This window comes from Podarcis melisellensis, assembly GCF_964234715.1.
Source record: "Podarcis melisellensis genome assembly, chromosome: 4".
In the NCBI taxonomy this organism is placed as follows: domain Eukaryota; kingdom Metazoa; phylum Chordata; class Lepidosauria; order Squamata; family Lacertidae; genus Podarcis; species Podarcis melisellensis.
In genome coordinates, this window is record NC_138531.1 from 105194828 (window position 1) to 105207915 (window position 13088).

At 51.1% G+C, this 13088-nt stretch overlaps 1 long non-coding RNA gene across 1 annotated transcript; it reads left to right on the plus strand.

Annotated features, from left to right (window-relative positions):
* The first annotated feature begins 6166 nt into the window (after positions 1-6166).
* LOC309368175 lies at positions 6167-7628 on the plus strand. The gene is made up of 2 exons (XR_014167590.1): positions 6167-6346; positions 7359-7628. It is a non-coding gene; the product is annotated as an uncharacterized lncRNA (long non-coding RNA).
* The last annotated feature ends 5460 nt before the right edge of the window (positions 7629-13088 follow it).

Here is a 13088-nt window from a genome sequence, read left to right on the forward strand (position 1 = left end):
GGGTGAGAAATCCACTTCTCTGGAATGCCAATTCTCCCTTCCTCTCATTTGCCAGGTGGGAAGGGAGGCCAGAGAGTCATATAACTGCAGAGTTGGAAGGAACCCCAGGGGGCATCTAGTCCAGCCCCCTGCAACGCAGGAATGACAGCTTGAGCTTCCCTGGCAGATCCAACCCTCCAGCAAAGGCGATTCCAACACCTTCATAGAACTGCAGGGTTTCCAGGGTCTTCTAGTCCAGTTCAAGGTGGCAGACGGGCATCCAGCCTCTCTTGAAAAACCTCCAGTCAAGGGGAGCCCACCTTCTGAGGCTCACTCACTGCATCATCACCTCGCTGGATCCATAAATGGTGTCTCTGGAAAAATTTACACATCAATTGGGAAGACAGGTGAACTAATGCCAGTGAAGAAGCAAAAGTCACTAGTGTCAAAACAATGATTCTTCAACATCAACTTCACTGGACTGGCCATGTTGTGCAGATGCTTGATGATCGTCTTCCAAAGCAACTACCTTATTCTGAACTTAAAAATGGAAAGCGTAATGCTTCAAGGACTCTCTCAAGGCAAATCTAAAAAAATGTAGCATAAACACCAACAATTAGGAAATACAGGCCTGCAAGCGCTCCAGTTGGAGAACAGCCTTGACCAAAGGTGTCATGGGCTTTGAAGACACTCGAACTCAGGACACAAGGGAGAAATGTGCTAAGAGGAAGGCATGCTTGGCAAACCCTCTGTGGGATCAACTCCTGCCTGGAATTCAATGTCCCCACTGTGGAAGGATGTGTGGATCCAGAGTTGGCCTCCACAGTCACTTACGACTCACTGTTAAAACTCACTGTTCATGGAAGACAATCTTACTCGGCTATGAGGGATCGCCAAAGAAGACCTTCTGAGGGAATCCTTTCCACTGTATCACAGCTCTTTCCATTAGAGAAGTCTTCCTCCTTCCTTTCCATTTGAATCCATTGGCCCGGGTCCTGCTTTCTGCTGCCAGAGAAAACAAACTGGCTCCATCTTCCCTGTGGTGGCCCTTCAGATCCTTGAAGATGTTTCCAGCTGGGGGGGGGGTTAAACCTGGGACCTTCTGCATGTGGGAGATTATCAGCCAAACCGAACGAATGCAGCATGAGACGGGGCTAATACCACAGAGATGCATTACTGCTAGGCAGATACTCAGACCATAGAAAATGTAATTGGTAGAGAGGGCTCTGTGTGATGTCATTTCCTCTCCTCTCCTGGGAGGGAAGGAGCATATGTCACTTCCTGTTTCCACCCCCCACTCTCTCCTCAACCAGCCATGAGGGGAGATGTGCCCTGTGCTTGCTCCAATATCCACTCTCCCTTCCCCACAGGTGGGCGGGGTTTGGGGCACTGAGTGGGGCTCACCTGGGCAGGTGCCACCCACCTGTTTGGGCCGGCCTTTGACCTGCCCTTGGCTAGGGAGGACAATGGATGGCCTGCTGGGGGTGGGCCTAAGGCCGAAAGAAAAGAGGATGACTCCGTTGCTCAAGCCTCTCTTACTCTGGTCTCTTGTCTCATCATTTGGGGTAAAGGAGCGGGCACCACAGACAGGGTTAGCGCATGTGCCCGCACTCCCAGGCATAAGCCTGAGACGAAATAAAAGTGTTTTACCTGCACAATTTTTACTGCTGCTATATCTGAAAACCAACGTGAGACTGTTGAGCAAGTGAATTAAATTCTAAGCTTACTAATCAGACTTAAGTCTGATTTCTTTGCTAAATGGGGTAAGAAAGGGCGAAGCCAGCTCACTTTGTAGCTGGGCTTAATTAAAAGAAGGCTTCGCAGCCTCTTCCTACTAGCTTTAATTTGTCTGCTAAGGATGGGACTTTTAGAAAGCTGCTCAGCTCACACACATGGGGGTCCGGGGGAATAAATTGCAATTAATATATCCTCTCCTGCCTTTTAAAACTCATCCCCCAGTGCCTGCAAAACACAGGTTCTGCTGCCACTGAGGCACAGACCCCCCCCAATGCAGGGAGCCAGGGGGACCCTCAGACGAGGCCTCTGCTCCTGCAGGGGGGCTCTTGGGGGCAGCAGATGTGGGTCTGTGTGCCCCCTGTGCCCCTGCACAGCCAGACCTCAGATCGCGTCAGGGGCCGAGATGCAGCTCCAGATTCTCCTTGGCTCTACTTCTGTAGCCTTATTAGATTTAGCCATTATTTTATTGCAGCACAACAAGCCCTCATCAAATATTTCCTTAGCGTGCTCCAGGGGACCCAGATATAAAGCCGTTGGCCGTGCCAAGTGGTTAATTTTCTACATAAAAAACAAGAGGTGCCAAGATCTTACAGAAGCCACACTCTTCAGCAGGAAAAGAACTGCCCTCTCATTCCAAAGGCTGGGGGCGGAAGGACTCTGCACGTGCTCAGATACACTCTTTTAAAGCACCAGCATATGACAGGGGCTTGACTCCTGGTTTTCTAAACTGGCTCTTGGGCTCGGCTGCCATTTCACTTCCTTGCCTGCCCTGGAGCAGAACTGGCTTCTCTTTGGGCAGGGCCCCCGCAAAGGAAGGAGGCCAGCTCTGCCTTCACCCTCCTCGACTGGCAAGGAGGCTGCTCTTGGGGTGTGCAAGCAGGCAGCAGTTCCACAGAGGCAGCTCTGGACCCGGGAGCAGTTCCTAACAGGCAGGTGATGTGACATGGAGGGAGAGGCAGCCTGCCTGGGGAGAGGGTCTCCAGGCTCCTGTCTCCAGGTCTGTGCCTTCAGTTGTTGCTCATCCACATCCTGTCCGTGGGAATGTTCAGGGATGCAGGAGAGGATATATTGTCTGGTTATAGCCTTTCCAACTTGTGTAAACAAGTTCACAATTTAGCAGAGTAACATTCCCCTTTTTAAACTCACAGCAGATGCGTTTGCTCAGGCTCGCGAAAGCCTCTATAGTAACTGTTCTGGTATTTTCCCCTTATTCCCTCATAAAAGATAAGACACAACACAGTCTTCTATAAAAGTATAAAAAGAGTTTACTCACTCACATTCTGTTCACAGTTGCATCCCAGAAGGCAGTCTCAGCTTTGAAAAGTAACATGTACCTGGAAACTATCTCATAAGGAGACAGTCCCGTTGTCATCTCTTGGCTGGAGGCCAAGAGAGCATCTTTGGCTAAGCAGATGTTGCTTCTTCAATGCATGTAGTCAAAGAGAGAGAGGTGGCTGCCCTGGCCTGTGCTTTTGTCGTTACCTGCACAGGTGAGGCCACGCCCACCTCTAGTCATATGCAGAGGAAGTCTGTCCCAGCCCAGAAGGAAACAGGAAGTTGACCTGCTGGCTGGACAAACATTCCTCCCCATGTATAAACATGTTCACTCTAGGAGTGTTGTACTTGACTGCTCTTGTGTTTCACATCCCACACTGCCTTGGGAGGGCTGCCTTCTTCACCTGATGAGAGACCCTCTTCTCTAGACTCAGTTGCAACTGGAGCTTTGCTGAGGCTGAAGGTGGAAAGGGCTGCTTCTGCTCTGCATTTTCTCCATTAACCTGCTCCCAAATTGGCATCCCGACAGCCGTGGGGAGCAGGTCATTGCTCTGGCGAGAGGCCAGATGAGCCTTTCCTTGAAATTTGTTGGGAACGGGGCTCTGCAACAGCTAACAGGGCCAGAAGCTGCTGCAGCTACTCACAGGCCAAGCTCTTCCAGGAGCGCAGGGGCAGGTGTGCGAATGTTGTGGGTAGCAGGAGAGGATATATTGAGTAAATATTATCCTTCCTAACTTGCACTAGCAAGTTTCTTCACACAGCAGGAAGCTAGTGGCAGATTCGTGAGAATCTCTTTAATTTCTATTATTCCTGGTAAGACCCCTTTGATTCCCTCCTAAAAGAATAAAGACACAACGGTCTTCTTTTAATAAGAAGTTTACTCACATTCAGTTCACAGCTGGATTCCTGAAGTCCGGCTTCAGCTTAGAGTTACAGAAGAGGGTTTGGGTTCACCCCAGATGGGAACTCGCCCCACAGCCCAAGAGAAGAAAAGCCATCAAAAGAGAGGAAGGTGGCTTCGTGAATGGACCTTCTGTGGGGTCTGCCAGGGTCACGTCCACCTACCTGGTCACATGCAAAGGAAGGATGCTCCAGACCTGGTGGGACAGGAGCTTCTGGCTGGAGTAACATCCCCTCTGCGTGACCACTCTGGGCAAACAGGAAATGTTGTATTTGACTGCTCATGTTACATCCCACAGCAGAAAGCTCCCTCGTTGGCCCAGGCAGGCCCCACCCTGAGATCACTTGCTCTGAAAGGCAGCAGGTCGCCAGGGTTGCGGGCAGGATCTCCCTCCTCAGAGAATCTGCAGGGAGCTGAACCCAGGACCTCATACAAAGCAGGTCCTCTACCACTGACAGTGTAAGAGGCCAATGGGCCATTTAGCCCAGCCTCCTGTTGTGATGGGAATTTTGAGGTCTTAGATATATGTTAAATGTTCATAAGTGTACCAACCAAGCATGTACATAGATCAGTACAGGAAAACCGACCTGAAACCATTTTTGATTCCCAAACTGACCAAATGTTTTCTCTGCAAGGTCAAAGGAAAATGGAAAAGCCTCCCCATTGTCTTTTCCTTCACAAATCCTGTCTTAAGGGTATGTCTGTGTTTGAATAGGGTGTGAGCCTGTGATCTGGCTCAGGAACTAAGTATTTATCATTACAAAAGACTGGCCAGGCTCCCCAGGGTATCCAATCAAGTGACCATTAAACAGGTAACCTGTCAGACGAGATAAACAATGCACTCAGATTTCTGCTGTAGATAGCCTTTTCTGTGATGTTGATATGATATATGTGGGGGGGTTGGTCTTGGGCTACACCCCTTTTGTGATGTATGCATGATGTTTCTGGGGGTGGTCTTGGACTCCAGGGAGGGAATTTAAAATGTCTATATAAGGGCAGGCACACTTTTGTTCTGGGTTCCTTCTCCCAGTGAGGAACCTCTTGCACCAGATCAATAAAGATCAAGCTTACTAGGTGCTTTGCTTCTCAATATTCTCTGGTTGGCCTCTGTTATTTTCTCCTACCAATAGGGAACCTATATAAGGACTCTATATGGGCTCTTGGATAACCCCATAATGGAAAAGGGCAATTTTTGTTTACAACACTGTTCTCACAGGGGCCAACAAAATGCCTGTGGGAATCAGACAAGCAGGATCTGAGCTCAAGAGCCACACTCCCCTTCTGGGGTTTCCAGCAAGTGTGGAGGCAGAGGCTGGTCATCACTGACTGTAGCCATCAATAGCCCTCTCTTCCCCCATGTGAAAAGGATCTAGGAGTTTTGGTTGACCACAAACTTGACATGAGCCAACAGTGTGATGCGGCAGCTAAAAAAGCCAATGCAATTCTGGGCTGCATCAATAGGAGTATAGCATCTAGATCAAGGGAAGTAATAGTGCCACTGTATTCTGCTCTGGTCAGACCTCACCTGGAGTACTGTGTCCAGTTCTGGGCACCACAGTTCAAGAAGGACACTGACAAACTGGAACGTGTCCAGAGGAGGGTAACCAAAATGGTCAAAGGCCTGGAAATGATGCCTTATGAGGAACGGCTAAGGGAGCTGGGCATGTTTAGCCTGGAGAAGAGGAGGTTAAGGGGTGATATGATAGCCATGTTCAAATATATAAAAGGATGTCACATAGAGGAGGGAGAAAGGTTGTTTTCTGCTGCTCCAGAGAAGCGGACACGGAGCAATGGATCCAAACTACAAGAAAGAAGATTCCCCCTAAGCATTAGGAAGAACTTCCTGACAGCAAGAGCTGTTGGACAGTGGAATTTGCTGCCAAGGAGTGTGGTGGAGTCTCCTTCTTTGGAGGTCTTTAAGCAGAGGCTTGACAACCATATGTCAGGAGTGCTCTGATGGTGTTTCCTGCTTGGCAGGGGGTTGGACTCGATGGCCCTTGTGGTCTCTTCCAACTCTATGATTCTATGATTCTATGAGCGAGTTCAAGAGGGAAGCCTTGCGCTGTGTGCAGTTGAATGCTGAAGGGTTACTGTTGTTAAAGGAAATATCCTGGGCTCCCTTGGATTGCCAAACTTAGACGCCAGCCAAGAATCAGGAGCAAAACAGCGCCTGTAGGCCTGGTCTTTATTCAAAGGACTGTTGCAGCAGGACTTCCACCCACCACATTGGAGAAGCAGGAAGAGGCCCAGAGCAAAGTATGACTCCCACTTTTATCAGTTTCACAAAGATACCCACAACACCCCAATGTAGCATCATGCATACATCATGAATACATCACAAATTCGACAGAAACCTGAATATCAAGTTTGCCCCCATCCCTCCCTTGATCTCCACCTCCACCTGTCAAGTGATGCAAAGGAAAACATTGACAAGTTCCAGTCTTCCTGGTCAAGGTAATCACCCTCCTTTGTCCTGACCATTCCTGGATGGTTTGCCATTGTCTCTGGAATGGCTACCTGTCTGGCACTCCGGGGCCAGGATGCGAGCAATTCTCTCCCATGCGAGAGGTTGCTGAGTACCTGATCTCAGGCTTGAGCGGTTATGGCTGCCCACATCCCAGGCTCCCCTCCTGGTAGCCATTCCTTTCCTGAACATAACAAAGTTGGAACGGTGCAAATACAATACTAGAGAATTTTTATATGACTTTCTAGTTTTCCCACTGAGCCAGTACAGAGATACATTTATCAGTGAATTGTTGCATTTGGTAATGTGCAGCAGAGGCCCTTTGAATAGTGATTTGGGGGGGGGGGGGGCACCTGTGTGCTGAAGTGTTTTGTGGGGACAGATACAGGAGTGATTGTGTTGACTTTGGTTGTGTGTGTGTGTGTGTGTGTGAATGACATCCACTAGAGGGGCAACGCCCCCAACCTTTGCATAAATTCCAATAACACCATATAGATATATACAATTAATGTGCATGAACTGCTCTGTCCCTGAAATGCAACAAACCCACTGAGCTGCACCCCAAAAGATGCTCCTGGACTCAGGACTCTTCTATTTTTGTCAGCGAATGTCAGAACATGAGAGCAGACCTCTTGCATCAGACCAGCGCCCCTTCCGCTTCTCAGAGTTGCATGGAATTTGCCTTTCCCACAGCTGCCACACACTGGGCACATCTTAACCCAGGTCCCCACTGCAACCCCAAGTTCTCCTTCCTGTTCAGTCACCAGCACCTCGAACCCCGGGAGCAGACGTGCGAAATCGAGAGCATTTTTGTGCCCTGACACAGATCCCTTTGCAGCTGTTTACAACCCAGCCAGACGGAGCTGAGGAGCCTCAGAGCACGGCCTGGATGGTGGTGTCGGGGAGAGGACTCTGGGCTTCCTGAAAACATAAATGGACCCAAGGATTATCTAGTCCAGCCACTGCAATGCAGGAATCATTATTATTTATCATTATGTCTAGGCACCAGAAGGGGATCAGCATCACCTGAACCACCCTGGAGCCAGACGTCTGGCCCCTAAGATCTAGAAGGCAGCAGAGCACTTTCTGGAGGGACCCCCAAGGGAGAAGCTGGCAGGAGAACAGGGCCTTTTCTGCAGTGGCTCCTCATCTGTGGAATGCTCTCCCCAGGGAAGTTCGCCTGGCGCCTTCACCATTAGGCACCTTTTTAACCAGGCCTTTGGTTGACCTGATCAACATCCCATACCCTTTTAAATTGTGACTCTTTTGGGGGGTATTACTGGGTTATTGCTTGTATTTTTATATTACAAACTGTGATCTTTTTATGTGAACTGCCCTGAGATATCTTGGTATAGGGCAGTATAAAGGTAAAGGTACCCCTGACTGTTAGGTCCAGTCGTGGACAACTCTGGGGTTGTCGCACTCATCTCGCTCTATAGGCCGAGGGAGCCGGCGTTTGTCCACAGAGAGCTTCCAGGTCATGTGGCCAGCATGACTAAGCCGCTTCTGGTGAACCAGAGCAGCGCATGGAAATGCCATTTATCTACTTGCACTTCAACATCCTTTCGAACTGCTAAGTGGGCAGGAGCTAGGACTGAACAACGGGAGCTCACCCCGTCGCAGGGATTCAAACCACTAACCTTCTGATTGACAAGCCCTAAGCTCTGTGATTTAGACCACAGTGCCACCCGCGTCCCACATAGGGCAGTATATACCGTATTTTTCACTCTATAAGATGCACCAGACCATAAGATGCACCTAGTTTTTGGAGGAGGAAAACAAGGGGAAAAAATATTCTGAATCTCAGAAGCCAGAACAGCAAGAGGGATCACTGCGCAGCGAAAGCAGCAATCCCTCTTGCTGTTCTGGCTTCTGGGATAGCTGCGCAGCCTGCATTCGCTCCATAAGACACACACACATTTCCCCTTACTTTTTAGGAGGAAAAAAGTGAGTCTTATGGTGCAAAATATATGGTAAATTCAATAAATAAATAAAATATAAAATCTGAGATGAAGCATTCCTAGCTGTGGGGGGGGGGGGGGATGGATTTCCCCAATTGTCCCAGTGGGGTGGAACGGCAGTGAAGCTGCAAGAGTGGCTTCATGATGGCAAAGGTGGAGATTGATGGGCGTGAGGGAAGGGAAGAAATCACAGGTTCAGGAAGGCAACTGTGGTGCCTGTGGGATTCAGGCGTTTCTCTGGCAAAGCTGTCACCAATCAAGGCCGCACTCCTCCGGAGGAATCCCCCAAGCAGCTGAGCCACGCGGAGAGCAAGGAAGCCTGAGGGCAGGATAGCAGAGTGTGATGGATGAGGTCCTTTTCGCCCAGAGACACAGGGACGAGGGAGGAGGAGGCTGGCGGAGGAGCGTTTCCTGCCGGAGGCAAGAGGCAACTTGCAGTGAGAGGCATCTTCTGCGTTATGGAACCCAAGTGCCAACAGAGCCGAGCGAAGAGGTGAGCAGCCACGGACGGGGAGGCGATGGGGGGGGACCACTCAGCCCCCTTTCCTTAGGTTAAAATGTGCACAGGGGGAAGTTCGCCGATCCCAGCCGAGGGGGGGTCTCATCTCCTCCTTGGAGAGACAAAGACTTGGCATTTTGTGGGCACGGGAGGAAAACAAGAGGATTTGCATTCCGACGCCAACTCAAATGCCTTTTCCCGCAGCCCAAATGAATACCTGACTCATCTCTTCGCAGGACTGATCGTCAGCAGTTTCCGGTTTCAGGGGAGATGGTCAGGGAAGATAGAGCCTTTCTAAGTGGCGGGAAATGATGCCAGCTGAGGGTGCCCACCTGGGACGCCCACAGCAGGTGCCGGAAAGGTGGGGCTGGTCTTGATCCCTGCAGGTGGGAGGAGAGTCCCTAAGGCGGATGGATGGTGCCTGGTCCGCCTCCTTCCGGCAAACTCCTGCAGCCACGCCAAATGTCTTGGTCTGCTTCCCTTTGAACCCCATCAGGGAAGCTGAGATGGGGCAGCCCCCATTGGGGCATCCTGGGTCCTCCATGCACACTGCCCAGGCTTGCGCCCCGGAGAGGGAGGCAGCCATTACGAGTGATCGGTCTCTGCAGCCACAGCGGGAGCTGTGATTCCCCAGCGGTTTGGCTTCACCCCTGGAGATGCACTCCATTGTCTCTTGAGACAGACGGGTGCCCAAAACAACAATTCCCACAAGCAATAGTGCTGGGAGGGGGCGGGTGTTTCCCAGTCTTCAGCACCTTGGACAGCGGTCAACACACGCCCTATCAGGGCCTCTTCTTTCAGCACCAGGGATAGGGACCACCCACTTTCCCCTCTGCTGGGGAAGAGACCCAGCAGAAGCCGAGGGCTTTGCTTTGGGTGAGAGGGAGCAAGAAGCCAGAGGGGGAGATGGGAAGAAAGCAGAGGATGGAGGAGGAGGATGGAGAAGGGAGGGAGGGAGGGAGGGAGGGAGGGAGGGAGGGAGGGAGGGAGGGAGGGAGGGAGGGAGGGAGACCAGGCTAGCAAAGGTTCTCTGCACACACCAAAGCACATCAATGCTTCTGAATACCAGCTGCTGGAAACGGGGGGGGGGGGGGGAGAGAGCACGGCTGCTGTGCCCAAGTCCTGCTTGGGGGTCTTTCATTAGAGGGAATCAGGTTGGCCCCTGTGAGAGGATCCCTACCTTGGATCAAGTCTACGCTTCCAGGTGCCATAAGAAAGCTGCAGAGATAGCGCATGATAGTGCGCACCCCGGAAATGATCTCTTTCAGCTTCTGCCTTCTGGAAGAAGGTACAGGCTTATAAAAACTAAGATGAGCCGCCTGAGAAACAGTTTCTATTCAAATGTGATTTTGGTTTGAAACACAGTGCCAGGTAGTCACTATGGGAGTATATAGTATTTAACTATGGGGTATCAGAGTTTTTAGGGGGCTAACCAGGCTGGGATAGCTGTGATAGCAGGCTTGTTGGTTTCTGAATGTGTGATGTAGATTTTCAATTTCGTTGTTCTGTATGGGACAATGACAATAAAGATTATCGTATCGTATTATCGTATTGTAGGGTGGCCTTTGTAGGCTAGGCTGAGAGGGAGAGACTGCCCCCCCCAGGGGGAGAGCTGAGTGGGAGGATTTGAACACTAGTCCCTCCCTTGCCCCAGTCTAACGCTCTCCAACCACTACGCCAACTTGGCTCTGGCTGTGACTCCCCTCACACCGCAAAGGCTGGGCAAGGGGCACAGGCAGGGCAGCAGGTGCCCCCCTCTTCTGGGGCAGCCCCTCAGCCCCAGCCAGGACCCGCCACCTTGGCCCCACAGAAGGGGAGACCCAGCGCAGCCCACAGGCCGGCCGGCCTCCAAATGGCACAAGGGGCCCTCTTGCTAGGCTGCCGCTCTGGTAGCTCTCCCCCTCCCCAGCAGGCCAGCTAAGCACCTCTGGGCCGACCCCTCCCCACTCAGGAGTGCAAGGAAGAAGGGGGGTCCCTTTGTTCCCTGTTCTGGTGCCCACGAGTTGCCATAGCACCCAGATGGCCTCCATCGTGTTCCTGCGCTGGCCTTGGCCTCCAACAAACTGCACCTGCCTGGCTCTGACGGAGGAGGCGGAGGAAGCTTGTCTGATTCCAGCTCCTGGGGGGGGGCCCTACAGTGGGACCTTGGTTCTCAGACTTAATCCGTTCCGGAAGTCCGTTCCAATAACAAAGCGTTTTAAAACCAAGGTGCGCTTTCCCACAGAAAGCAATGCAAAATGGATTAATCTGTTCCAGACTTTTAAAAACAACCCCTAAAACAGCAATATATATATATATATATATATATATATATATATATATATATATATATAATTTTTTAGTTCAGCAACCCTGTTCCCTTTATTTTTATCTCAGCCAGGCACAGAAAGAACCGAGAGGAGCCCAGTTTCCCTCTCCCTGCCCTTTATCCAAAGGCAGAATCCTGATTAATCTATTTTTTTTATATATAAAATTTTTATTAGGTTTTTCGTTTTGTACTTTATCCCATATCCACGAAATCAAAGCATCACTTACATCTTTGCTCCTCCTGAGCCTCCACTTCCCGCCCCCCGCCCCCATCACTCCCTGGCTTTCTTAGGTATACACTTTCATCTTAGCATTCCTATCTCCCCTGATTTACTTTCTTTTTATTCTTTAATTAATTTAACATTAATTTAACTATCTAATGAGCATTGATCCAGAAAATGAAAGCAATAAGCAATGTACTGCAGTCACTCAATCAATCAATCCATCAATCTGAACTGGGTTCCACACAGGCACAAAAACAAAAGGAAAAAGAGCCACAAAAACGCAAAATAAACAGCAAAAACAGAGAGACCTCAGCGTAACACTCAAAACGGAGCACGTTCGGCTTCCCAAAATAGTTTGCAAACCGGAACACTTACTTCCGGGTTTGCAGTGATTGGGTTCCAAGATGTTTGAGTCCCAAGGCGTTTGAGAACCAAGGGACCGCTGTATTGGGGGTCGGGGGTGCCTAGCCCACTGAGCCAAGAACTCGGGTCTGACATGCATCTGCCAGCCACTCTCCAGCAGCGGGGAAGCCCAGCGAGGATGGTGGAGGGGCGAGATTCAGAGTCAGGCCCCTCCCTCCTCCACCCCAGGCCCAAAGGGGAGCGCAGTGGGACTTACTGCCTATGAGGAGGGGGAATAGCAGTCGGAGGCAATGATGCTTGTGAGACCACGGGTGTTTTGAGTCCTGCTTGGGGGACCGCTGGGGGGCCACTGGGGGACAGGATGCCGGACTAGAAGCGTCCCTCGGGCCTCATCCAGCAGCTCTGCTCATTTCCTTAATTGGCCAACCTGACTCCCTGCCTGTGCAAACAGAAACAGATTGGCAGCGGCTGCGTGTCTCTCATCTCTGCAGCCCCAGCGCCTGAGCCGCGGGGAGAGTGGCTGGACTCCTCCTCTCGCTCCCGCTGCACCTGGGGCAGAGGGGGGCTCTGTGGGGCAGGCTCCAGAGACCTCCCTCCTAGCTGCGGATGTTTTGAACCCCCCTCGCCCCCCCCCCAAGGCCATGTCAGGTGTCGTGTGAGCTGAAGCTCTTCTAGACTTCTCGGCCTGGGCGAGTCTGCTGATCAACCCTCATCTCTCAAAGCTCCTTTGAGCCACGTTGCATCCTCACGGCCTGCGCATAGGAACCACGGCTAATTTAAAATGACCCCAAATATTATGTCTGGGGATCAGTAATAAACCCAGAGCTGATAATCACCCAGAGCGATAATAATCCAGCCTCTGGCTGACAGCTCAGGCTGGGCCACAAATGTCATAAAACAGAAACAATAAAATAAGATGGAAAAGATTATAGGTATATTAACTTCCACAGCTCAAACCACCAAGAGCCAACCCCTCCCCTAAGAGGGGGGCTCCACGTTGCGTTTCGCCCTCCACATACAAAGATCAGATTGTGGCTGAATCTCTTTATGCAGCCACCGAACAAGGCAGGATGCCATCCAACGGCTTCACACCAGCCCAGGGATGGCAATGCCACAGTGCCAGGGCAAGGGGCACAAAGCTCAGGGGACAGACCCCCTCCGAAGGCCATGTCCAGGGCTATCCAGCCATCCTCGCTGGCCTCAAGGGAGATCCCCGGATGATCACCCTTCCCTCCAGGTTGCATCAGAGGAAAGGATCCTACCTGCCAGGGACCATCCTGAGGAGGAATGGCGGGAGCCTCCCCCTGCTCCGGATCCAGATCCTGAATCTTCCCAGGAGCAGGAGAACAATATAGATTTGGAACGGTGGTTTGCAGAG